General features: G+C 35.2%; 1 protein-coding gene across 2 annotated transcripts in view; it reads right to left on the reverse strand.

Moving 5' to 3' along the window:
* Window positions 1–27,165, reverse strand: part of LOC150101300 (neuronal acetylcholine receptor subunit alpha-10-like) — a 337,428-nt gene that overhangs the window by 160,183 nt on the left and 150,080 nt on the right. The window contains exon 2 of one of the 2 annotated variants that reach the window (XM_090399840.1): window positions 334–431. The exons of the other annotated variant lie outside the window; for it this stretch is intronic. The gene's annotated coding sequence lies outside the window, so the exon portion shown is untranslated. The remainder of the gene's footprint in view (window positions 1–333; window positions 432–27,165) is intronic. 2 annotated transcript variants of the gene reach the window in all.

Raw genomic sequence — 27,165 nt, forward strand, 5'->3', positions numbered from 1 at the left:
TTCGTCTTAAACTGTTTGTTAATAGCAGTGTAGTGGTTTGATCAACACCCAACAGAGTAATCATCTCTTTGCGCTATGCAAGAACAGAGAAAGAGAAGTGAGGTTATATCAAAAAAGGTTGAAGCTCTTCATATTTCTCATGAGATGCTACTGAATATGTGCATACACTGGTTATAAATTAAGTGCAAGGACCAAATTCTGAATCCCTACTGACATTAAATATAGATTATATTACTGCAAGTTAGTTATAAAATTAACTTATAACAGACATTAAGAGGAAGAATTAAAAAAAAAAAAAAAACGCAACAGAAAGTGGGAAAACTATTAACTTACTATTGAACAAACACGCCCCAAACTGAGCTGTGTAACCGGATTCCTAACGACAGACTCTTCGTGGCAGAGCGATTTCACCCTTACGTCACTTTCCTGGCCTGAAAAAATGAGGATAAATAAATAAACAGAAATAAAACCTCCGCATTAGTAAATCGGGGATTTACTTAATGCACTGTACGGCTAGTCTTTCGCGACCATAATAATAATATAATTATTAGTAATCTTAGCAGTAGAATTTTAAGCAACCATTTCGAAAGACTTCGTACTATCATTAACAAGAAACGATGGTCGCTTAGCCTTAACAGAATCTTCTTTCATTACATCCGCGAAAAGGGTTAATTTTCGGATCAGAGCGATTATAGCTACTGCTACTAAAAAGCCAGAGATCTTCAGCCCTGGCACGTGAGGGCACATCTTGTAATGAAAGAGATGCGATTTTCAAGTTGGTAAGCTGAGTGGCTCTGACCATTAAGATTTGACTAGTTAGACAAGGATTTCTGGTTTAAGTGGACTCCATCCAATTCCAGTAAGTTGGTACTTGTGGTATTAGAAAGCAGAACTCTTATCTATCTACAATTTGAATAGCAATGACTGAAGAGGACCAGAACAATTTCTTATACGGTAATTTAATGTGTCCATCTCGTACTCTTAAATTCCAGTGTAAGAAACTGCAACAAATATTTGGTCCAAATAATGGTACGATAGGTATTTTAATGTGACGTGAATGGTTGGTTTCCGTGGATTGAAAATCATTTATGTTTTAGGACTAAAGACAAATAAAAGATGCAGTCAGTGCCCAATCGACCTTACCTCCACTCAATGTCCATGCGGTTATCCAGCCAGGTGTACAGCAATGCTAACTTCCCAAAAGGGAATTTCGGTTTGTCTTCATGTACAGAACAACAACAAAGAGTTAATTAATGCTATCCAATTTTCCACCACAATGCAAGGGCCACGCAGTCCGAGGATCTCCGTCGGAAGATCCACAGACAGTATTTGTGATGACAGTATTTGTGACCTCACCACAAACGCGATGGCCTCGCCTTGCGCTTCTGGGCAGAAGTTAAACGCGCTCCTCTCACAATGGACTCTTTCATCTGCTCACGAGAAATGGGTTTTCCGAAGTAAATCGTACATTCCGTTTACCGTGCATTAAAGGAAATCGTTTGACATACGTCTTCTATGTTCTCTCCTTCTTGCAATTATCTCAGGATGTTCAGAATTGGGGTTATCGACCGTTGTTTGGACGATCGCCGGTATTTATTCTGTACTAACAAATGGCGCAGAAAATTAGATTCCTCGATCTGTTAAGGATTTTGCGAGTGATCGAGACAAAGAGGAGTCGTTTAAAAGCGGGATTAACCCCCCCCCCTTTTTTTTTTTAATAAAATAAGGACGTTTACCGTGTTTCTTAATGCTAATATCCCGTCTGGAATTGAAAGTATGCGTAATCACTCTAAGCCTTCTTATGCATCTGCTTACTTTTCCTTTTTTTTTATTCCATGAACACAGTTCTTGATGAGAATACTTAATACTTATTAATCTTAGAAATGACACTTTAAAAAAGATCTTAACTGATTTTTGCAGTATTTCTAAATGCACCATTAAGAATACTAACTACAATAATAGTTAATTGGTACGAACGTTGCAGGTTGATTGTTAGCACATTGACTATAATCACCATATTTTAATTATCACAGCCATTAAATTTTTAAGCAATCCACCATTTTATTTGACTGGGTTTTGAAAACAAATTATCATTCTATATTGAATTAAAAATTTTTTTAATTCAATATAGAATGAAATCCAAATAAGGTTCAATATTGAATTAAAAATTTAAAATAAATAAATAATTTAATGCAATTCGTTTCAAATAATTAATACAGGTTTTTCATGTAAATCGAAACTTGCATGTTATTTCGTTATATTCTGTTCAAATTAGAATAAAATTAAAGGCTGAAATTCTTGAAATATCTTGGAAGTATACAGATTGGGTGGGACTTCTTCCTAAGCGTGCCATATATGGGATTCATCGGTCTCTTAATCCGATCAAGATATGGCGTATCCTTCTCTCACCCCAAAGTTCAAATATTTATCACAGACGCTGACATTTTCCTTAACGTAGTTTATTCACGATAGGAAAACAGATTTATAAAGAAGGAAGGGCAAGTGTATCAAAATAAATACTTGTGTCGGAAATGAATTGTTAAACATCTTCCTGGACTTCGAAGCCAGAGAGCTTTCGGCATGTTATCATTCACAACAGCCGTATTGTTTACGTGAGTTCGTGTGTTTTGAATTACCACAGAAGCAGCTCAAGTCATTAAGGGCTGCGTATCGTGTTTGTCTATTCTACATGTGTTCTTACGATCTGTTTACATTTGCTTTACAGGAGATTAAAGCCGATTATTTGGGAAGCCGATCCCTTGGCTTTCTGGGGTCAGGTCACCAATGACGCTCAGAGCAGTTGATCAAGCATACTGCAGATGAACTCAGTGCTGCAGGAATAGGCAGATGTTTAAGCACCATAGGTACGTAAGTTCATAATCTGAGCTTACTGAGAAGACAAAAATCATTCATTGAAAATTTGCTACTTTTATGTTACAAATTATGATTAGTTTAACATTTTTGTTGTTCGACTTATTGCAGCAGGTAAAGTATGGCGCTTTCACTCACTCTAAACTGAAGCGTGTTCTTTGAGTAAAAGAAATCGGGGTCACCTATAGTAATGTCAAAGTAGCGCTGTTCATTGGAAAATAGTGAAGGTTACTGTAACGGCCTCCGCATCACTGTTTGTGAATTACAATAAACAAATCCATTTTTTTATTTTTTACAAAAATAAAAATTGATTTGCATTCTTCTGACCATTTTTATAATTCAACAGGAAGTAATGTGGCATTTTATGAGAATCGGCTATTTATGTGACCCATTCATCCAACACATACTCTTCATTTCCTACACTTATGAGGTCTCAGACTTTGTAACAAACGGAGGAATCAACTACTAACTGTTGCAGACTTGGGAAAATGGAGAGCTTCAAATCACAGAAGATAAATAATGCGCCAGTGCCCTTGGATTAGTCCATTCTACTGAGTTTAGCAATAATACTGAGCGCGTCGCTAATGTAAATTTCAATTAATTTTCTGACTGATAATTTTAAAACCCCTTGCGATTTATACCTAATACTGTCTAGTTCAAAACCAACTTCTTCCATCCAAAAAATAATCTTCTCGGTTGTAGAAATCCATTCTGCAGGAATTCTAATGTGTGTGTGGTAGAGTAAAAACATTTACTGAATAAGCACGTTTAACAGCCCTCATAGAAAACACAAGTGTATGCAGAATATAAACGTAATTCTTCTTCTTGTGTTCAGCCATTTTCTGTCCACTGCTGGATCAAGGCCGCCTCCAGTTCTTTCCACCTTTCTCTGTTCTTGGCAATGGTTGACCAATTTTCCCAAAAAAATTTGACAATTCATCACTCCACGCTCTTTTAGGACGTCCTCGGTCTCGTTTACCCTTCTTTTGGAATCCAGTTCATTAGTATGGTGGTCCATCGCTCATCTTCTCTTCTGGATAGATGTCCGGCCTATTTTCATTTTAGTCGCTTATGGTGAAGAATGATGTCAGTAATGTGAATCTGGCTTCTTATCAAGGTGTTTCGCTTCTTATCTTTTAATGTGATGCCTAGCATCAACCTCTCCATTTTACTTTGAGTTGTTGTTAATTTATTTGCCAGTGTTTTTCTTAGTGCTTTTTGTTAGAGATGACTGGAAGTATACACTGGTGAAATTTCTTCCGTTTTAAACAGCGTGGGAATTCATTGTTTTGAAAAATGTTTTTCAATTTTCTGAATGCGCCTAGGCAAGTTGAACTCTCGTATTTATTTCCTTTTGGAGTCCACAGTTTAGATCAACGAGATGACCTACGTATGTATATGAAGAGACTCTTTCCAAGAAATTGTTTTCTATTATTTTGTTTTTTGGTGTTACAAAATGATTAAACATGATTTTAGTTTTTTCTCCTTTCATTTTTAGATCGACTTTTCTGCTTTCATGATTTAGGTCTTCTATCATTCTATTAAGGCCTTCTGGAGTGTTTGCAAAAATTATTATATTATCTGCATATCTTAGGTGTGTTATGTTTCTGTTATTAATTTTTATGCCAAGGTTTGTCCAGTTTATATTATTAAATATTTCTTGAAGGACTGCTATAAAGATTCTGGGCGATAGTCTCCTCGTCGGACACCTTTCTCAATTGATATTTTAATTGCTACTTGTTTGAAGTTGGATTGTTGCGGTGTGGTATATTTCCTGGAGGAAGTTCATATATTCTCCAGGAACTCCCTGATTCTGGAGTGCTTTGATTATTGCATTAGTTTTGATGGAATCGAATGCTTTTCATAATCAATGAAGGCTAAACAGAGAGGCAATTGGTTTTCTTCTGCTTTTTCTATTATTTGTTTTACTGCATAAATATGATCAATTGTGTTAAAGCATTTATGGAATCCTGCTTATTCTACTGGTTGATTTGAGCCTGGAAGAGGGGTTAATCTGTTTGTTATTTCTTTGTGAGAATTTTGTACACATTAGAGAGAATACTAACTGGTATAAAGTTCTTTTCTTCTCCTTTGTCCCCTAGTATCAGAGTAGCATTTTTCTAGTTTCCTGGTATCTTCCTCTCTTCTAGGCATAGATTTAGTAAGTTTGTGAGATGGTGAATTATGTTCTTTCCTCCCCATTTAATTAATTCTGTGGGAATTAGGTCTTCACCAGGACATTTTCCATTTGTTTTAATGCTTGTTTTGTTTCATCTGAAGTGAATGGGGGATGAATTTTTATATGCGATGGAGGACAGTTATTTATATTTATCTCTTAAAGGAACACTATAGAGTTCTTTATAAAATTCTTCTAAGAATTTTATAAAGAACCAAGAACAAATCTTAGGATTTGTTCTTGGTTCCTTATTGTAGTTCCATTCTTATCTTTTATTGCAGTTATTTGACTTTTGCCAACTGATAAATGATGTCTTAGTATTTTCCTATTTTTGTTGTTTTCGATTATTTCTTTTGTGTTATCTGATCTTATTTCATTTCTCATCTTGTTTCTTATTGTTCTGCATATTCTATTTTAAAAATTACTTTTCTTTTGTCTTGTTTCATATTTCGTCTCTTTTTTCAGTAGTTGTAAGGCTTTTCCTCTGAAAGTTTGTGGTGTTTTTGTTGTTTGTTGCTTTTGAATTTGTTGGCTGCTGAGATTATTACTTCCGTTAGGTTTTTGCTTATTTATTTATGTCTTCTTCAAATATATTTATTAAGTCTAGTTTTTCATTGAGTTTTTCTTTGTAATCCTTCTTGTTTTCGATAGGTTTTAAGTCAAAACTTCTTGATTATTTGTTGTTTTTAGCTATTTTAATTTTTTTTTTTTTTGGCTCTCACCAGTCGGTGGTCACCTCCTGTTTTACTTGATTTAGTACTGACGTATCTTGAACTATTTCTTTATTATTACACAGTATATAATCCATTTAATTTTTTGTTTCTCCGTTTGGACTTCTATGTCCATTTTTCTTTTGAAGGCTTTCTTAAAAAATGTATTCATGATATAAAGCTGATAGAGAATTCTGTAAGAGCCATTCCTGAGTTGCTGCTTGTACCATGTACGTATGGTCCTATTGTGTCTATTTGGTGAATGGGATGACCTACTTTGGCGTTAAAATCGCCCGTTACTATAGTAAAGTTTTGATTGCTATTTCTTTTTTGTGCTGCAGTGAGTCATAAAATGCTATTAAAAGTAATTCTGCATTATTAAATTAATATACCGCATCTTCACTGCTCGAATAAATTACGTGGCTCATCTGTGTTTGCTAACTCACATCTGTTATGAAATTGCATTATTAATAATATTTATTATTATAATATTAAATTTATTATTCTAATTTATCATTAAATTAAAAGTTAAATTTATTATTAATATTTGAAAGAATGCTGTGACACAGATACTTTTTATAACATTCCCATCCAAGAAGTATTAAAAACATGAACAGCACATTCGGTACCCGTCGTGGTCTGAATTCCGGAAATTCTGCTATAGACACCTTTTTTTTTTATTATTCCTCTCTAGCGACTTAGGGGCACCACAAGTTCCTTTAAGCGATATATTTGTTATACAACCATCTGATTATATTTACAATTTTCTCTGGACATTGTGCCTGATCTCAAGTGCTACCAATAAATAACCTCAGAGAGAGGTTGTTCAGTGGAACGGTTTGATCTATTCTACACGCGCTTCTCGGCAAGGGAACTTTTGTTCCGTATAATCTCCTCTGACGTGTTACCCTTAAACTAATACCTGACCACCACGGAGTGAACCTGTTTCCGTGAGAACATATATCAGTGTATGAGGGCGTGCGTGTCCGCGTGGGTATGCGTGCATGAGCGAGCTATCCAGAAGAACAAACGATCAATATGAATGGTTACAGCACCGAGCTAAGAGACAGGGTCGCTAAGGAGACGATGGTAACACGTACACACACACACACTCACACGTTAGAAACATGTAGAAGATGGAGATCTTCCCCGTGCCTTCTATTTTCCTCTCTTTTATCACCTTGCTAGTGCGTGAGTAAAGGAGTGAAAAAAGGAAGAATTTTTGTGGGAACTTCTTTCACTTTGGAGCAAAATAGTCAGGCTTTGAACACGAAATGTGACACGTAACAACGAGAAAGAAAGAAGGTATCGATTCGTCTGACACGTGTATTTCATGATAGAAACATATATCAACAAACCACGCTGCATACAGAAGTTCAAATTGTGAATAAACGAATAAAATAATCTATATGTTAGAAGTGAACAGTCTAGGCCTCGTATAAGTAGATACATCGACCTGCTACACTACAATAATAATATGCCAATTTTATACTTTCTTATATAGTCTCAGCATTGAAATACAATATGAGTTTTTATTGTATGAAATTAAAACTAGGAATGAGTTCCTTGTAGCAATTACTGGCGAAGCAACTCAACTTATAAGGTCAGTATATTTGTCTCTAATTGTGTCCCACGGCTGGTTCTTCTACCCTGTAAGGCAGGCAAACCGACCAAAGAGCTAAAGGTACTCTTGCGTGCACTTACAAATTAGGAGATTTACGCAAGGCCAAACACTGTAGGCTTCTTCCTGATTTAAAGTAACGTTGTTTTATAACTCCTACTTTAATAATAACAGCAACAACAAAAAATGACAAGATCAATGCAAGATTACATTAGCAGTGCGCGATTAACGCCACCGGCGTTTGAAGTTAACTCACTTTTGAGTCACGAGTACTGGGAAGTCACTCGCGAGTGACTCAGTGAAAAATGAATCTCTGTCCTAATTGTAAGGAAGTTGGATTTCAGTTATCAATCTTAAAAATAATTAAAATTCAATGACATTTTTTTCCGAGATCTTACAAATTTCTACAAAACTCGTTTATCCGTTCTCAAGATAAGTTGTTTCTCTCGGACAGACGGACCCAGAGACAAATATCACAAAGCGAATAGGGTAGGATTCGCGTGCTGGTGTTTTCGATTTTTATGGCACATCGGCATTTGTTGTTGTAATGCGTCAAAAAAAAAAATAGCGTATGTAAAAGGATTCGTATTGAAAATTTTGGTGTATAATGGTAATTATTTCGTGGTTGCTGACCTTGCAGGCTTGCAACCACGAAAGGTTGCAAGCCTGCAAGGTCTTTGAAACGTTGCAAGGTCTTTGAAACGTGTGTGTGTGTGTGTGTGTGTGTGTGTGTGTGTGTGTGTGTGTGTGTGTGTGTGTGTGTGTGTGTGTGTGTACGCTCATGATTTTTTATTATACATCAGGTTTGTTCTCAACTAATTTATCACGATACGCACGTAGCTATCAGTGAACAAAAAAAAAAAAAAAAACGTCATAGCACGTGCACGCTTTCTATTGTTACTCGTGTTAAAATATTTTCTTTTTATGCTTTATAACTGCTGTTACCTGTTTTCTGGCAAATTATCCTGATGATGTGAAACAAAATCACGAAGCCAGTGGAGAAATCAATAAACGATGGTTTCTTATTCTATCTGACTGTTTAATTGTGGAATAATACCGAAAAACATAATATTTTTACTATTTTTTTAAAAACATTTAGATATTTTTACATAATTCCTAATCAAAATTCCATGGCGAAAGTTACGTCTGAGCTCTCACAGCTGGAGAGTGGATTCTATCCACTTGGCCAACAAGAAATTAGAAAATAAACAGTAATATTAAAGAAGCAAAATATTTGTGCTTGCCAAGCAGCAGTAGAAAATTAGTTGGTTTGAAACATAAAACAACAGCCAATACAAGTTTAGAAAAGATATTTGGATGCTGAAAAATAAACAATCTCGGTGTTTGTATAAGTAATAATGGAATGTAGCTTCACTGCGGTGCGTGCTGCTTCCTTTAATTTATACGGTTAGTTTACATACATTTTATAATGTAAGAGAACAAATTTATTCTTTCCAAGCTGCCTTATGAAAGATGGCCTTCATTATACAAAATCATACGGGGAAAAAAGGTGCTTGATTCACTCGAAAATGGGTTCCTGTATTTACGATGTGTTTTCTGTTCGTTCTTTTTTCTTGTTATCTAATAAATTTCTGTGCTTGATTAACCAGAAATGTGCTTGCTTAGGTGGTGTGAAGATTTGACTTCAACATATTTTATCCCATCTGTGTTGTCACGTAAAATATGAGATAATGCAAGGCGAAATGGAAAGTAGCTTCGGCATACTTCGGCTGCGATGAAGTTATTACGAGGAAAAGAGCAGTAATCAGCTGACGCGAAAAGCGTAGCTCTATCTAATAGGACGGCATACAAATAATGGATGTTACGCAACAATGCCTGGCGTTCTCTACGTTCCAGAGAGTAGCGCTGCTAACATTTGCCGCACGAGATGTTACAAGCCAAGAACTGTGACACGAGAGCTTATAATTAACCCAAAGAGTACGGAAAAGGATTACTTAGGAAGTCTTTTCCAAAGCAAATTTCCTTCTTAACGCTAGAAGGAAAGCTCGGAAGGATTCAACGAGAACGCACGCATTAAATGTGACCCGAACATGAAGAGGATATCTATACGTTTTCGCACTTATCAAAAACCGCGCTCGGAGCTTCATTTAATTAGAACTATCCGACCCTCTTTCGTAATTAGCGCACTTTTATTTCCTTTTCTCGAATTAAAAATGATTTCTGTAAATATTAAAGCCGTCCAATTTATCACTGCTGATCATAACGAATGTGTTAAGTTTCACTTCCTTCGGTTAGTTCAGTTCTTTCGCTGAGATTAAAACGTGCATTCGGTAAACTGGAAGGTCTTGACAGTTTATGTGTAATGAAAGGAGTCGATGAGTCGCCGATGCTCTCTCTTTAACAGCTTATTTCTAATCACGTGTTTTTGCTGTGCAGAAGTGGCAGAATGGAAGATTACATCTGAATATTTTTCCATGTTTCAAGAATGAAGGAACACTGCGCAAATGAACCGAGTGTCAGAATAAAAGAAATGTCTAATCTCGCTTGGAATCGAGTGCTAATTGGATTTTTATTAATATTTCATTAATATTTATTGTAATTTAAAAGATACAGGGCAATTCTCATTGCTTTTTGAATGTCATCCTATGATCTTTTTTTTCCCTCTCCTCTTAGATTAAATTTAACCAAAACAAAACAATGAAATAACGATTTTAATTAACCCGAACGATATAATTATCGAAATGCAGTCTTAGAGATCTGCATCGGCATTGTCGCCAGTGTTTTAAGGGGTTGTATACAGATCCAGTCGGGGAATGGTTTTTCGAGGGCAGATAATTTTTCATGGCCTGGTGCAAGACTGCCGTCCTGGTGATTGAAGGATTAAATTAGTTTTAAAATTTTCTGTTTATTCACTGGAGCAGAGATTTCATAGCGGTACTTAACGTTACTAGTGGTTTTCAAAGTTTTGCACTATACTCACATAAAGAGGTTTGGTTGACCCTAGCTAAGGATAGTGAGTTCCCCTAATTTATGAGGCTCCCATCCACGAAAGGTGTATTTGTAAACTTACAATATATTCGCATCGTGGGTGGGCAACGGATTTTGTTTACTAGTTTTATTATTTTTTACTTACCTCGGAAACCCTGCCATAGAGGCCAAACATTTCAAGTCACTTCAAGCCACCAATCAGCGAGGACGGGTGGTTTCACACCCGGCGATGGAATTCCTCACCCACCTAAACACAATTACCAATATCTATGCCATTGTGGGATTCGAACCCAGAGCCATGCTTACCATTTTAAAAATTTATTGTAAACTGGAAATTACGGATGCCAGCTGATGTGCTGTTTCTTCAAATCTATTAAAACAGCAAATGTGAAAATAATTGATTTTTATTTGACATAAACTTATGTGCAAGATCTTTGTAAAAGATTTGTAGTAATATTCAAATATTTGAATATCTACAAGGACAGATATTTTAATGCCTAATATCTCGTACATCAAACACGTTCGGGATTTTTTTTTTTTTTTTTTGAAAAAGTAGAATATACCACGAGATTGAAGGCAACGTAGAAAAGAGCAAAAGGCATCTTGTTTCATCTTGTTCATTGAAGTAAAATTTTCGATAAATTGCTCAAATATACAATGAACGGATTGAAAAGGGAGAAGTGGATGCAACTGCAAGCACAGCTCTGTGAATCGTGATTGTCGTATCACACTGACTGGCTAAACAAAATTTTATTATTATTATTTTTTTTTAAATTTATTGCTATTCCGAAAGAGAAATAAATCTGATAGACAGAAAGTATGCAGCGATTCATGTCTTGGTCTCCGGAGGAATAGGAACACTTCAAATATATCGCAGAACTGCGAGCATTTTCTAACAGAAAATCGGTTTGGTTTTAGATATTTGAAAGGGAATTTGATGTTCTTTGACATTTCCAGCTAAGCTGCACGAAGAGTCGCTCGCCATTTCTCGGAGGTTAAAAATTGATTGTTGCCGGGACGACAGAATAGGAAACATTCATCAAATTGAGACGACACAAGATGGCATCGCTGAAAATGAGTTCGAAATAAAGAAATGCCATTCGATATTACAGGCTCGGGAGTGCTTTAATCTGCTTAAGGCGAAACACTCTACTTGGGGGGGGGGGGGGATAAATTCATTTTATTCAGAGGCAGAAGTTAATTTTACACACAGAATGGCATTTTCTTATTGCTTAGGAAATGAAATTACAATTCGGTTTAAGGAAGGAAAAAAAAACATTCAACAGCGGCTTCATAAAGACAAACAGAAAAATTAAAGAAAGGCTCTTTAGTTGTTTCGCTCTCTTCGACAGAAGATAAAATGCAGAAAAAAAAATTTTTTTTTTTTTTTTTGAAATTAAAGTGATAGTAAACGCCTGGTGTTTTCCACCAAAGTGATTGAGCATTTCTTCTCGACAATTTCTGCATTTTTTGAATAGAAAATAACCGCTTCATTGAATATCTGATAAAACGCACTGATATTACATTACCGTTCTTTTTTATACTTTGATTTTTTTTCCTCACGTACAAAAAAACTTAAAGTACAGAAATGAAACTATCCTGTGAATAATATCCTTCGAAGTGTTGTTGAAGGTTTTTCGATTTTTCTGACACAGGACAATGCTTGCATATGAAGGTTATTTTATTTTTCACACTTCAATGGAAAGAATTTTCTTGTAAGAAACTGTCACAGAAAAGGATTCATAGATAACTTTTCTCGGCTGTGCTGTTTTAACAAGACAGCTGCTTCATGTCATAGCCAAATGGGTGCGAATGCTTGGAGTAAGATGGGCGACATGGCTAACACATCCGCTCTTCAACCAAGTTGCGGTTTCAAATCTCGCCATGCCATGGATATTTGCTTTAAATGGGAGCTACTTTCATTTCGAAGTGCGAGATCACCATCCCGCTTACTGGAGACTGGCTTAAAAAAAGTTCCACGTTTGGTCTCTAAGACAGAGTTTCCGAACTACATAAAAAAATAAAAAAATATAAAATTAATAAAAAAAAATCCTGAGATCACCTGTGATTCTAATATATTACAGGTTTACGAAACTTTTTTTTATAGCTGGGAGTGAAAAAAATGCAACTGTGGACATACCGTTAACGTTATGAATGGGGTACAATATAATTAACGTCCGATGATATTTGTGACGTACACATAAATAAAAGTTAACAAACATCAGAAAAGTATTTATTTTAAATTAGAAAATGCGAACTGTGCGATATTTCTAGCCTTTTCCGCTGGATTGACGCATGTTTTCGGCATTTCCAAATCGACAAGGTAAATCTGGTTGATTCAAGAGGGCCGATAATATCTTTTAAACCTCCCCCCCCAGCAACACCAATATTCCGCTCTTAACAGCTGACCATCCGATCCCATTCATTAGCCCACACGGAATTATGCTGTCTGTCCACTTTATTATAATTGCATATGAATACATTTGATTAAGCTGAATTCTGATTGCGTTATTTTGGAGATTTTTTTTGCACGTCAGTCTCAAACGTGTTTACGCTCATGTGGTTACGGGCTGTCATATCAGTGATATGCATGAATTTTAAGCCGCATTTACGAGCGAGAAAAAAACGTTTAAAGAGTTTAAAATTGAGTCGATGTGCGTCGTTATTGAGCTCATTATGAGGCAGTAATCAGGGTGGTCATGTTTGTATATACACAATTATGGAGAGTTAGTTACAGATTTTATTATAAATACAGCGTATGATTTCGTTCAACTGGTTGACTTAAATTGGGAATGTTGAAGAGCTTCTATATTTACAAAACCCTAATGGTTCAAACCGCACATCGAGGATGGAGGTATTTGGTTAGGATTATAATAGAAGCGACAGAATGAGAGAGAGACATTTTTTTTATGGTTACAATGTACAAGAGAGATAATTTTCCGGGTACACGAGGGGTTTCCAAACAGTTAGCGGATCTCAGACAGAGACGCAGTGTTCTACACCAAAATAAAATAATAATGAAATTAAAATAAATAAATATAGAAATTAAAAACAGTTGTGAAGACAACGACTACGAGGATATGGTTATTTGTATTATCTTATCAACAATTGGTTCTATGAAATCGAATTCATTCTCTATTTTAAAATGGCATTTGGAATAGCAAAGGAATATGGAAATTCCTGCTTCCCAAATATCATTAAAATGCATCGGTTTTGTCATGTTATCCATTAGGACATCTACGATTAAAGTTTGCAAATTGAGGCAATGCTTATTCAGTGGGTTCCTTTAATTTGCAACTGATTTACATCTAAATAACAGGCATTAAACGAATGGGCCATCGCGTAATGAGAAAAATTTTAATAATACCATGTCAGAGAGTTTATTCCGAATGAAATATTTAAGAATGCAAAATGCAACAATATGTATTTTTTATGTGTTTTTTATGTGCTGCAGAAATATGTAGAGACAACACGCAATCTTTACGAAAAGTGTGCAGTCGCGTGGTGAGCTGTGTTTTAATTTCCATGTTTTATCTGTCGTGGCTCTTAATGGTCACGGATAATAGTAGTTAGTTGTCCTCTTCCCACAGGGACAGAGCAATACACACACAGATGAAGAACGACGTTCGAAGTAAAAGTAGATAGCAGCAATTTTGTAGAACGTGCGCAAACAGCATCTCCTTCTGCGATAAACGAAACAAAACAGCTGCAGATGGGAGGAAGCATCGTCGTTTATCATTAGCATAACGTACTTCAGCATGCACTTTAAAGCACATGTTGTTTGTTGGACGCTTGGTTAGAGATAAGATTTATATTCCAGATATCACCTTTGATTAGCGTACAATGGCCGACTGCTATAAGCGGTAAAATAAGCAATGGATGATTGATTGATATCTTTAATTCATAAACGAGCTATAAGCAGAACAGTTTCTCATATTTTGTCTCAAGGATTTCAAAGACCAGCGCTGTTTCAAAAGAGAGAGAGACCTTGCACATATTCCCCCCTTATAGGAGGAGTAACCAAGATGAGAGTAGACTATGTTTGGAATGCGATCAGTTTGGATTCCAAAAATGCCGACTTTTAGACTGTTTGTAATGCCACTTAACCTACTGAACGGCATGAAAAATGTTCATTTTTTAAAGACAGCGGAGTATTATCTTTCAGGTATGTGGCTGTCAAATCTTCAAGGTCCATAATTTGCTAAATAAAACAGATTTTCTAATTAGATGTTTTATTTTTAATTATACACTACCAGTTTAACAAGATTTTAAAATATGTCGTAAAAAACTAGAAGTTTTGTAATGAGAAGAAACTCTCATAACAACGGAAGGAAACACTCTTTCTGGGAACGACATGACTGAATACTCGATTATTTTATATTTTAATAGACATCTGTTAAGAGTCGCGTCATGTTGGTATGAAGTCTTTACCGAAATCATGTACTGACTAATATTTTGATTAAAACAGATTCAGGACTTTAGCAAAGAAATTGGCATGGCTGCATCCAAATGTTGAGCTCGTTATTTAAAAAAGTGATTATTACAAAGATAAAGCCGCCGTAGCTCAGTCGGTATAGACGAAGCCCTTTCGTCGGAATGACCTGTGTTCGATTCCCGTCCGTGACGTGAGGAACCTTTATCCGATCTCTTTCGACGAAAGGTGTTTTCGTCCCCGTGAACACACGCGGATTAAGTCAGGAATACCTAAGACCCAGCCATAGGCCTGATTCGACAGCTATGCTGGTCCCGAGCCCGGATAAAATTAGAGGTCATTGAGATGGCGCCGTACAGGGAAGTAAAAAGGGCCTCGTGGCTGTTGTCATCATATGCTAAATAAATAAATAGTTACAAAGATATGGTTGACCGAAACTATTTTGAAGATTTTAAGTAGTGTGTAATCATAATATGCTTAATCGTTCTCTTTATCCCCCCTAAAGTGTTTTTTCGGTGTAAAGGAACTCCGGTCTGGTTCACATATTATTATATAGGAGTGATTAGCATCGTGGATGATTTCTAAGCAAAACTGCAACAATCAGAAAACTCAGTAAAATACGACGATGATAATACATGCAAATTTACAAAAACATTAATGCAAAATATTTATCGTTAGTCCATTATGTATATTTAAATTACATTCGAATATAATTAACTTGCGATAAATACTTTTCGCGTTACTACTTAGATAACTACTTTTCATAGCTCGAAGGTGAATTTTTCGTGAACTTTGCGGCGGTACCATCCATTCCTCTCAGGTAACACCGAAATTTGATTATGGTCGCTAAATTGATATCAGCGAGGTTCAACCAACCAAATAACTTTATTAGCAACGACTGCCTCACGCGTTATTCGAATCAACCTTAGTTATAAAATTTTCGGTGCCATTGAAATTCATAGGCGAAAGCTCGACGATGGACTTAAATAATGGGAAATGGAATTGAGGAGGAGGGAAATCGTCGGACTAAGTGCTGAATTGAATTTACACCGAAAATGCAAAGAGGTGTTCGCGGTTATGTAATTGCGTCATGAGGTGAGATGAATATTTGCCACCTAATCAAATAAAATATTTGTTTAGTGCAATTCGATACGTCGAAATTTCTTAAAACTGCTCAGGTGTCTGTTTATTCCATGTTATGGATTATAACACCTTTAAGGAAAAAGAGAGACTCCAAGTAGGTTGGTCATTTTGTCATAGTGTAGTTTATAATTCTCATAAGAATTGCTTAAAGAGGTATACTTGATAAAATCCTGTACACTGTTAGCTGCTTAGTATAGTAAAACAATTATGGCTAAAGATGGGCGGTTACAATGATCTTTATTTAAATGCTAATCACTTTTTTATCATATTGAAATCAATATGGTAATCAATGCTATGTGGAATCTTGTTTTCTCTAGAGAGAGCTATTTCTACGGTTTCTGGATCAGAACATGAAATGATTAATCCCTACACCGAAATATGAACATTAATAATTAGTCACAAGTATCTGCGTGTGATGGATAGGGACACTTAACCTTTCAGAACTACTCGGAAATTAATAGTCGGAATCGGTACAGAATGACATGATTATCAATTCAGTTAAGTGATATCAATTTTTCGGAAAATAGACTCGAAAATGAAAATATGAGTAACTACACCAATGTCCTATGGGTTCACAAAAATCTTCCGTGGGAAAGTAACATAAAAAACCTTTCCCAAATATACTTGGATATTTTCTCCTTGGGACAAGAAGTTGTTTTTAATTTATTTGCTTTTAAGCCTAATAAAAAGAAGACAGATAAATTAAAACTCTTTCAATAAGTCTTCAGCTGTTAGAGACAGGTAATTATATATGTATGTGTGGGGGGGTATTAATCATCCACGCAAAATAACGATCTTATATACTTATGAACTCCTAGTTAAGACTTAAACCCAGCTGTACGTACAAATTGCATGTGTTTGGCGCAATTCTCATTTTGGGGAGAGGGCCAAATTTCACTAATTCCTGTAATCAGTTGAGTGGGCAATCTTTTTCGTCTTAAGATCTATAAAATCGTATTTCACCAATTTCTTTTCGTTTTTCTTGTCTCTGGGGTGTTTAGGACGATAACCATTAAGCTGATACTACCTTCGGGCAGTCACTTGGTGACCAGTTAGGAAACGCAATCTGTCCAATGTCGGTTGCGTCGTTCGGACTTGAACTGAAGACTTTGTTGGAAGTTCTTTTAATAGCCTTTCTGACTCCTCTTCGTTGTACTTAAACACCGCTGATTCTTTTCCGGAAAATGTCGCTTTGTTTTAATTCTTCTGAACATTTAACCCACTTTCATTGGCTTACGTTTGAAGAGAAGCCCAATAAATAAATAAACCGATTGGCAAAAACTTTGTTCTGTATGACCGACTCAGCATAAGCGAATACCTGTTATGTTTGTAGTGCTTGCTACAAGATCTTTTCTCATCTTGCCCAGAACTTTAAAGACTTCGCATTATTTGTTTATTCTTTTGAGTACTAAGGATATAATTTAACAGACTCTAATTAGTGCCCCCCCCCAACCAAAGACATTTTTGAGTATCATTTCCTAGTGATAAATACCTTATTGTGAGCTTCTCTAGAGACAAGCCGAGTTATAAATATAACAGCAAATGGAGCGAATTGAAACCTGCAAAAATGAAATCTTTAGGGGATGAGGATGTATAATTCAATATCCGACACATATCGGTACAATAAATTGACGAGCGTATGGCACAATAGTGGCATACGCGTTTTGGCACGCGTAATGATTCTCTTTTTAGGTCACCCTTGAATAATTTGTACACCTTTAACGGTGATTCACTGCAAACTATGAAAAAGGTTATTTCTGCAATGTCCGTAACCATTTCATTCGGTTATGTACTTGATACACGCCGAATTATAATGCAAAAACTTTCCCCAAAACATCAGCTGCAGAGCTTCCAAATTTTTTGAAAATTTTAGTGGAACATGAAGAAGAAAAAAAATAAAATAAAGCATATTATGAATGGATGAAAAATGGTTCTGCAGGGAAAATAAGGATTAACTATGATCCTGTTTTTCCTTGGAACCTTCTAAAACAAATTAAAAACGTCAGTCCAAGTATAATGTTTTTTTTTTTTTTTTCAATATCTGACTTCAACCATATAAAATAATAACCATTCATGGTGTCATTCGCTGAAACCATATGATGAAGCTGAATATTATTTATATTCAGCAGCGTTTTTGAATGTCTTGGTGATTATTTTAAAACTACTTTGGTGTGTTACACCAAAGTAGTTTTTATTCTGAAGAATTCAAACTATTCTAATAAAAGTCTTGTGCTATTTGTGGCTTGATATTAAAGGGAATATTCCCTCTCCTCTTTAACGTTAAGCTTTTCCAATTTCCATCATAAATGTGCAAAACGCTTAAGGATCATCTTAAAACAGGAATAAGTAAATTGAATTCAATGCGCTAGAAGATTCTCTCTCTCTCTCTCTCGTTCAACACAATTAACGGTCGTTGTGTTGACTACTTTAAACAAACAGGTAAAACATTAATTTTAAATTCCTGCAATAGATAAGTAATTACAAAAGGAGAGCATGATTTGAATTAATTTCTCTTAATTTCGATTTAAACGCATACCTTTTCTGACTACAGTACAGCCTAATTAGAAAGTTTTGAAATTGTATTCTCTTAGAAAGACAAAATTTAGAATCAAATCGCAAATAATTCGAAATTTAACACGTGTGCAGGAAGTAATGAGATTTACAATTAAATAAATCGAATTTCTCTGAATAAGAAGAAATTACTTATTAACTAGAAAGGCTATTAATTCAACGATATTAAAGTACATTAAAGTTAAAATTATATCTCCTTTGAAGAGGTTGTAGCCTAATTCATTATGTAAAATGGTGAATGATAAAATGGCCAATTATTTAACTACTGCAACAAATTATTTCCAGTAGATTTTGTCCTCTGCATTCTCCGGTTGTATGAAATGAGAAACATTGGTAATTTACATAAATGGGGAAACAGGACGCTCTCAAATATCGAGTGTATTTAGAACGCACTTCGGTTCCTTACAAACTCACTCTTTCAAAGGGTTAGAAAAAAGAAAAACATATTTTGGACCCGGCTGACCGAGTGGGTAGAATATTCTGCAAACCAACAAGCTGGGGATTCGAATCCCACCCCGGACATGAATATTCGTCGGCGACTCTAGCTGGAAGATGGATTTCATTGCTTCGCGTGACATCGCCACCCTGCTTAGTGGAAGCCTGAAGTGATTCGAAACAAAATGTATGTTTGGTCTAAAGCAAGATTTCCACATCAGTGCCCACCCACGACACTAATGCGCACAGCTTCACAACCTTTCGTGTGTAGGATTCACATAAACTGTGACGAGTTTGCTCACATAATACAATTATGATCATTTGTGTGGTCATAATTGTGCGGGCTCCGTTAGATGTTTTATGGATCTGCAACCATGATCTCTGTAAGCAGTTTCTGAATAGAGCAAGATGCAGTGCTAGATTGGATCGAGGACCGTTCAATTTGCTTACCATTTTAAATGGATGATGCATCCACGTGATCTTCAAAGCAATTATTTATAGCTTGGGCCTGATGACATAGTGCAACACTGTCCTGGAAGATTCTGTCTGGACATACGTGCAGCATCGAAGAGTTTTCTTGATTTGTTACCAGGTGCTAGTCAGGGACGGCCATCTCGGGGGTGCGATGGGTGCAATGCACCCGGGCCCCACGATCGAGTGGGCACAGTCGGTACACATTTGCGGAAACGTATTTTTTATTTATTTATTTTTCTTCTTCTAATTTTACTTATAACTAAAGGGATTTCATCAACTGGATTTTAGGGGCCCCGGTAATAATAATATCTCTGTGTTTCTCTATTATATTAGGGTTTTTGCTTAACCCTTTTGATGCGTTTATGCCGTGTATAAAAATTAACAAATATGATTTCGTTTTTCCCTAAAATGCCTGATTCATCATTAGTTTTTTTCTAATCTGTTATACATTTATATCATTTGGCTCGTTATCGAAACCGTTGAACAAATATTTATTATATTCTTTATATATGGTTAGTCTAGAGCAGGGGTGGACAACCCTTAACATGCCTGCCAAACGTGGCACGCCAATGACTTTTTTCCGGCACGCAACCCAGGGCTCATCTTAAAAAATAATTAAATAAAAAAACTCTACCAACTGTTTCATAATAATAAGTAATAAGAAAATTGGAAAAAACATCCTATTTCCAAGCCATCGATATATTTCCGCGATATACTGATGTACAAGTTTTGTCCAGTTCAGTTGTTGCATTATTCGTCAGGTCAGGCATCCAGACGTGGGGTGACTCCTTTATCATCATCTGATATATCTTTTCATGTTTCGTAAAGAACGAATCCGTTTTCTAAAGTGTATTTGGATTTTATTAAATCGTAAGTCATTAAAATATGGATTGGAAGTATTTATTGTTAATTAATATGTTAACTTATTAGATATAAAAGCAAATTTCCTTTACATTGATTTTCGGAAACTAAAGTTTTCAGTTTTTTTCGTAAAATCCCCGCATATATTGCAATTCCTATTTCCTGCCTAGAGAGCAGTTTCCTTGTGTGCATCCTACCCAAATAGCACCCATCTGCTTTCCCATTATTTCAAGCAAAAATTAGCAGTAATCTACAAGACTTGAGATACTTAATGAACAATTCTTCACGAATGACTATTGAACAGACAGCCATAGTACTAGGCCAGTAAAGATATGCGCATATGATTGGTGCGGTATTAACAAAAGATCGCGCGAATCAAAGATAAAAGTCAGCAGACAATTTTTGAATTGAAATGCTAATTCTCTTCAACCAAATTCAATATCTGAAAGTGCCATAACAATATTCCCTATATATTTCCTAACTTTAACACGTTTACGAATTTTAACACTTTCTGTTGATTTTTATTGTTGCTCTGCATTTGAGCTGGGGGGGGGGGGGGGGGAAACAGACTCCCACACATCTAGTTTTTAGTGTTTGCCAGTGCAGCATGCGGCATGGTTTTGCTTGCGGCTAAATAGCATAGTTTTGGGAAGAAGGGACATGCGATTCATTAGTTAATGCCATTTTTATCCCAGCTGTCTCTAATTGCACTATTTGTTGAGAAATATATTTCACAGACTGCAAATGTTTGTACCTTATTCAGTGATACAATAAAACGACCTGCTTTTACTTGCGTCTGCAGACGTATTGGCTAGTATGGAGGGCGCGTGATTTGCCACGTGATCTATTGCCATGAAGTGAACGTGATTAAACTTTTTTTTTTTTTCTGTGCGAGGTTATGCAAAACTTTTCAATTTCTTTTTTTCGCAAAGTAAAAGCAGTGGTGCGAGTTATACGAGAGAACCAGTTATATTCCAGTAAGAAGTGTTGTCTGCAAATGATTAGATCTCAACTACGTTAATTTCAACTACGTTAATAGTGATAGATAAGAGTGAAACTGATGCACTGAAGTAAACAAACGAAAAAAATAAACACATTCCTTGAGTGTTTCTAAAATTTTGTAATATTGTAAAAAGTATGTACATATTTAACTTTTTGTTAATTCATGGGATAAAAATATTTAATATTATTTACTTACAGGCAAAGCCTAACCTATAATGTCCATGCCAAGAAATTATCCCTCTGGGTGTCAAAAAAAAAAGGAAATCAGCAGAAAAGAAAAAAGAAAAGCAAAATCTCAAAAAGTCACAAGTAGATTTGTTTTCATGGCTACAAAATAAATCTGACAACGAAATTGCTACGACTTCAGCAGTTGCGATTCAAACTTCAACTGAAGAAGAAAACTCCAAACAAGCTACACAACTTTTCAACGAAAATGTAGAAACTGTGGGATTCGTCGAAAAAGTCGCGTCTGATTATGCAAACGTTTTGGATACAGCAAATAACGATGAAAACAATAATATCGATGGTGATCAAGTGAATATAAATGATCCAGGTTTGTGGCCAAATATTATAACTGATAAATTTAGATTATTTTGTGTTAAAACCGGACCTAAACAACATCATCAAGACGCATTCGTTAAGAATGTTGAAGGTAGATCATTTTCTACATCGTACTATTTAAAAAAAAATGCCAAATGGTGAAACTCAGCTTCGCAATTGGTTAGTTTACTCAAAAGTTCAAGACTCAGTATTTTGCTTTTGTTGTGTACTATTTTCCAAAAGAAGAGGAAAAGATCAATCAACACGATTTATATATGGTTTTAATAAATGGAGAAAACTGTCATCTGTAATTCCAGATCGTGAGCTTTCTGTTGGTCACTTTAATTCTTTTATTGCTTGGCAAGAATTATTAAAAAGGCTTAATTTATGTTCGACTGTCGACAGAACCAATCAAATTAATATAAATAAAGAAACGGAACGTATAAAATTACTATTCCAAAGAATTGTAGATGTAATTCAATTTTTAGCAAGTAATAATCTGTCATTTCGAGGATCCCATGAAACAATAGGAACGCCGAATAACGGAAATTTTTTAAGTTCAATAGAATTATTAAGTAAATATGATCCTGTGCTAATGGATCGTGTAAACAGAATTAAAAATACGGAAAAAAAAGAATTGTGCATCATTTGGCGTATAGATAACAAGAAGAAATGATTGTTGCATTAGGCAATGAAGTCCTTAATAAAATTAAAGACGATATAAAAGCAGCCATATATTAAGAGTATCCAAATGGATTGTACTCCTGATATTTCTCACAAGGAACAAACTTCAATAATTATTAGATATGTAAATTTTGTAGACAAAAATTAATTATGAGTCATTTATAGGATTTATTGAAGTAATTGATGTGACTGGTGAAGGACTAGAAAATTCGCTTTTAAAAAGAATTGGTGAGCTTGATTTAAATATGAATTGTAGAGGGCAAGCATACGATAACGGTAGCAATATGAAGGGAACATATAAAGGCGTACAATCTAGATTCTAGAATAATTATTTTAAACCCTCATGCAATTTATGTACCTTGGTTATCACATTCTTTTAATTCGTGATGCTGCTTCCAGTAGTATATATTGTAAAAAATTTTTTGGAATATTGCAACGTTTATACTGCGTGTTTTCTGCATCTACAAAAAGGTGGGAAATTATACAAAAGCATTTAAATATTACGCTTAAACCATTATGTGATACTCGATGGGAAGCCAAAGTAGACGCAGTCAAAGCAATATATACACAGTTTGAACAAATTTATAATGCCTTAGAAGAATTTATTGGTGCAATTAACGATAACACAGCAGTATCCGAAGCTAAACGTCCTAGATTCATTACAAGAAATGCCATTTATTTTAATTTATTGGTGTGGTTTACAATATTGTCAAAAATTAATAGTATCAACAAACTATTTCAAGCAAAAACAATTGTTCTTGACTCTGCTTTTAATTTAGTGAATAAAATTAAAAATGAAATCCAAAATTTACGATCAAAATTTAACACATTTTTAGACGACGCAAAAATGATAGCACGAAACTTTAATATTTCCGAAGACTTCACTGAAAAAAGAATAAAGATTATTTTCCGAACTAGCAGAAGATGAAGTTTTACTAAACCTGGTAGAGGAATTTAGATGTCACTTTTTCAACGTCGTGATTGATACTATTATTGTACAAATAGATGAGAGATTTAAAAATATACCAATGTTATTTCTTATTTTAAATTAATTACTGATATAAAAACATTAGAAAAAAAATGAACTAGAAAACCGCTCAGGGAATTTTGTAAAAATATTATAGTAAAGATGTAAATGAAGACTTAATCCGGGAAATTGATTTGTTACGAGAATTGATTTTGGATCAAAAAAATGTAAACACCGCGCAAGACATATTGCAATATATATTAAATAATAGTTATAATGAACTATTTCCAAATGTGCTAACTGTATTGAAAATTTTCTTTACGTTACCAGTTACTATAGCAAGTGCAGAGCGTTCTTTTAGCAAATTAAAATTGATAAAGAATTATCTTCGGTCAAGTATTGGCACAAGTATTGTGCGAAGAACGCTTAAATGCATTTGCTTTATTAAGCATCGAAAAGGAAATCGCCAAAAATTGTAATTTTTCGGAAATGATTAATGACATAGCAAAAAAAAAATGCATATTTAAATAAATGCACAACATACGTGTTAGTAAAACTAGGCCCCTAAATAGTAAACCTATTCATTTTTTTATGTGCTTAAATTATTATTTTTATACTTTAAACAATAATTAATTGTAAATAGCTTTTGTGCGCTAGTTGGTGAGCCAGGTTACTTTGGTTTGTGTTAAATATTTCTTTATTTTAATTATTTAATACTTTTGTTTTGTGTTCAGTCAACGTTATGTTAACCTGTTATATTTCGAATGTGTTTTTTTTTTTTGTTTTCCTGTGCCAAAATCATTTGCAGGTAAGGTAAGAGGATTTACAATACATTTGTTATATATCCTTTAATTTTTACCTTTGAAAAATATTTTAGGGCCCCAAAAGGTTTCTTGCACTAGGGTCCCTTTATAGAGAAGGTACTAGTAGGCCGCACGTGAGACGTATAACGTTGTCGTCTCGAGCGGAATCTATGGTATCAAGATCTTTTAGAAGTTACTAAATTTAATGTTCGCAAAACTGCCTGTGTGCATCTTAATCACTGTAGGCTGTTAGCAACCAACAGGACGTTACGCATCTTAGTTTCTGGATTATCTAACCCACCAACGATACTAATACAAATGTTTTATAGAATTACAAACTTTCGTTTGCGGAATTCACAAAAAACGCTGGAAATGGTTCGCTGTAGATGAGTTCAGTCCTATTCAGCGTCATGCTAGTTGAACAAACATTTTATTGGCGAGATTATGATAAATAACAAAATATGTTGTTGTTTTATGAAGCAAGGTTTCTTCAGGATTTTACTTCCAATATAATTTCTAGTAATCTACTTTAAATGGCAGGAAAAATATATCTTTCACTATCAAAATTATTAACAGTTCCCTTAAGCTTTTTAATCTAATGAAAAACGCCGATTTGACTCTCATTGCAAAAGCATTTTGCTAACTTTTACGATGCAACTTTGCATTTTGGAGTTTAACTACGAATTTATTTCACTCAAGCGAATCTGCTTGGTTCAGCTGAAGACCAAGAAATAATTCACTCAATTTTGTGCTGTTATTTTCTTTAGGAAATATCATTTTAGTTGCTACTGAAGAAGCGTGCTCTGTACTGAAAGAAAACAAAATTAGTTTGTGCAAGGTCACAACTGCTGCGATTATAACAACATAATCCGCCGGGGTGAAACGCAAAGAAGAGGTGCTGAGCAAGAATTTTCTTCCAGACTGTAATAAGCGGGCCATAACAGTACTGTTTTCCTTTGTAATCTGTCCCATTAACAGAGGGATAGAGGCTTGATTTACGACGTTAGTAGCATCAGATAGGTCTGTGTAACCGTCGCTGACCTAGGGTACAAGCGTAAAATCTGAACCCGTCACTTCATCAGTTCCCATCCACTATCAACTTCTCTTGTTTGCAACGGCTGCTTCGACTCCTTACGGCAGTAAACGTCTTGCAGTGGTCGTTTCGCTGGCCTGCTTAAATCTTTATAAGTCCAATGGGATATTTCTAGGAGCTTGGACGGAGTTAGTGCAGCGATGTGACCAATTTATAGCAAGTTGCCGAGTTGATAGACCATGGATAAATGTCCACACACTCCAGAGAACTGCAAATGACGCAGAAGAGGACGTGGCAACCGACTCTTTTCCATGGTGATCACCATGGCTACAGCCTCATTGAGATTTAAAAACAACGGAACTTTAAATACCTAGATGAAAAAAAAAATATTCGCGTGTTATTTTAAATATCATTTCGAAAAAAAAAGAAAACGAATAAAAGCCATTGTTACTTCTCATTAGTAATTCATTCAAATGACACAAACGAGAAGCAAAAATACATTAAAAAATGGAATAAATCAAATATCGATGAACTTGGTTATAACTTAAATGTCAATAAATCCATTTTTCTCTCGAGATTTCCATATATCATTTTAAAATGTTTCTTGTCTTATACGATGAAACCACCTGATACCTAAACCATTGCGATGATGCAATAAGATAATAAATAAAAAGCGGTCCGATGATTTGGAAAAAAAATGACTGAAAAGAAAAGGGAAAAATAACTTTCTGATTCTCACTTAATTTCGGTATGAGTCAAATTTTTCACCGTCCTTATTATCTGGTCAGCATCTTTATAATTATCTTTGAAACACGAAATTTTTCCGTCCATGACAAAACTAGAAATTCGCATTTTCTTAAGGGATGCAACAATCTTCATTATCTTGAAGATAAAGTTAACTTATAAAGTGCCTACCAATTCTAGTTATGCACCTTTCGCAATAATCGTACCATGGGCTGGACGCTAGAAAGGCCGCGTAATGTTTGAAAATGGCGGAATTCGTCTTACGAATGATCTTGACTCTCTACCATTTCATTTTTTACAACGTAATTCATTGTAGCAAGGAAATGTGTAAGCCATTTGCTAAATCCGTCTTAAATAAATGTACTATTTTCTTACACAGCGATAATATGTTAGTAGGAATAATATTGCATGCATGGGCATCCGCAGAAAATTTTCCAGGGGTGGGGGCAACGCTTGGAGACAAATAATTATATCAATAAATTTTTATTTAATTATTTAATTTTTTTTCACAAGTAGTTCTCAGGGGGGAAGTGCCCCGTTTCCCTCCCCCTCTGCCGACGCCAATGACTGCATGCATAAATCATGTCTTTGAAGCAGTTTCTTCTGTAATATAATAAACGGAACATAGTAATACATGGTATACATGAATTTAACATATACCGAAGCACATAAGTAACAACGCAAAAAAAAGAAAAAAATTATTGAAATGAATTTCTTTCTTTATATTTCATTTTAAGCTATTATTTAAAATAAACTCTTCCACCCTAACAAGTGGCAATCGTATGAGGGTGAAAGCCAGAGTAATTGACACTGGAAGCCTGTGTGACGTACTCTTCTTCAAAGATGAGTGATATGAGCAATGGATGTCATCTGATAAAAAAAAGGCGAGTACCTATTGTAGTGCGGCAGTGTCCAGGAAATGCCAATATTGGAGGCTGTCCACTGCGTGTTGCAGTTCAAGTGGTTCAAGAGTAGACGGAAAATGGGTGGAACAGCAGTCCCAGGCCAATGGTGGGCATTTATTACGAGCATCCCACGAAGCTCCTTGTAAGACTTGGTTGTCCCGCCTTGTGTGAGCCAATAACAAAAACTATGGAACCGTTAAAGTTTTTTTTTTGCTCAAAGTCAGTGTTTCCTAGACAATAACTG

This window comes from Typopeltis vanoorti, chromosome 11 (assembly GCF_054136105.1).
Source record: "Typopeltis vanoorti isolate ZY-2024b chromosome 11, IOZ_Tvanoo_1.0, whole genome shotgun sequence".
Lineage (NCBI taxonomy): Eukaryota > Metazoa > Arthropoda > Arachnida > Uropygi > Thelyphonidae > Typopeltis > Typopeltis vanoorti.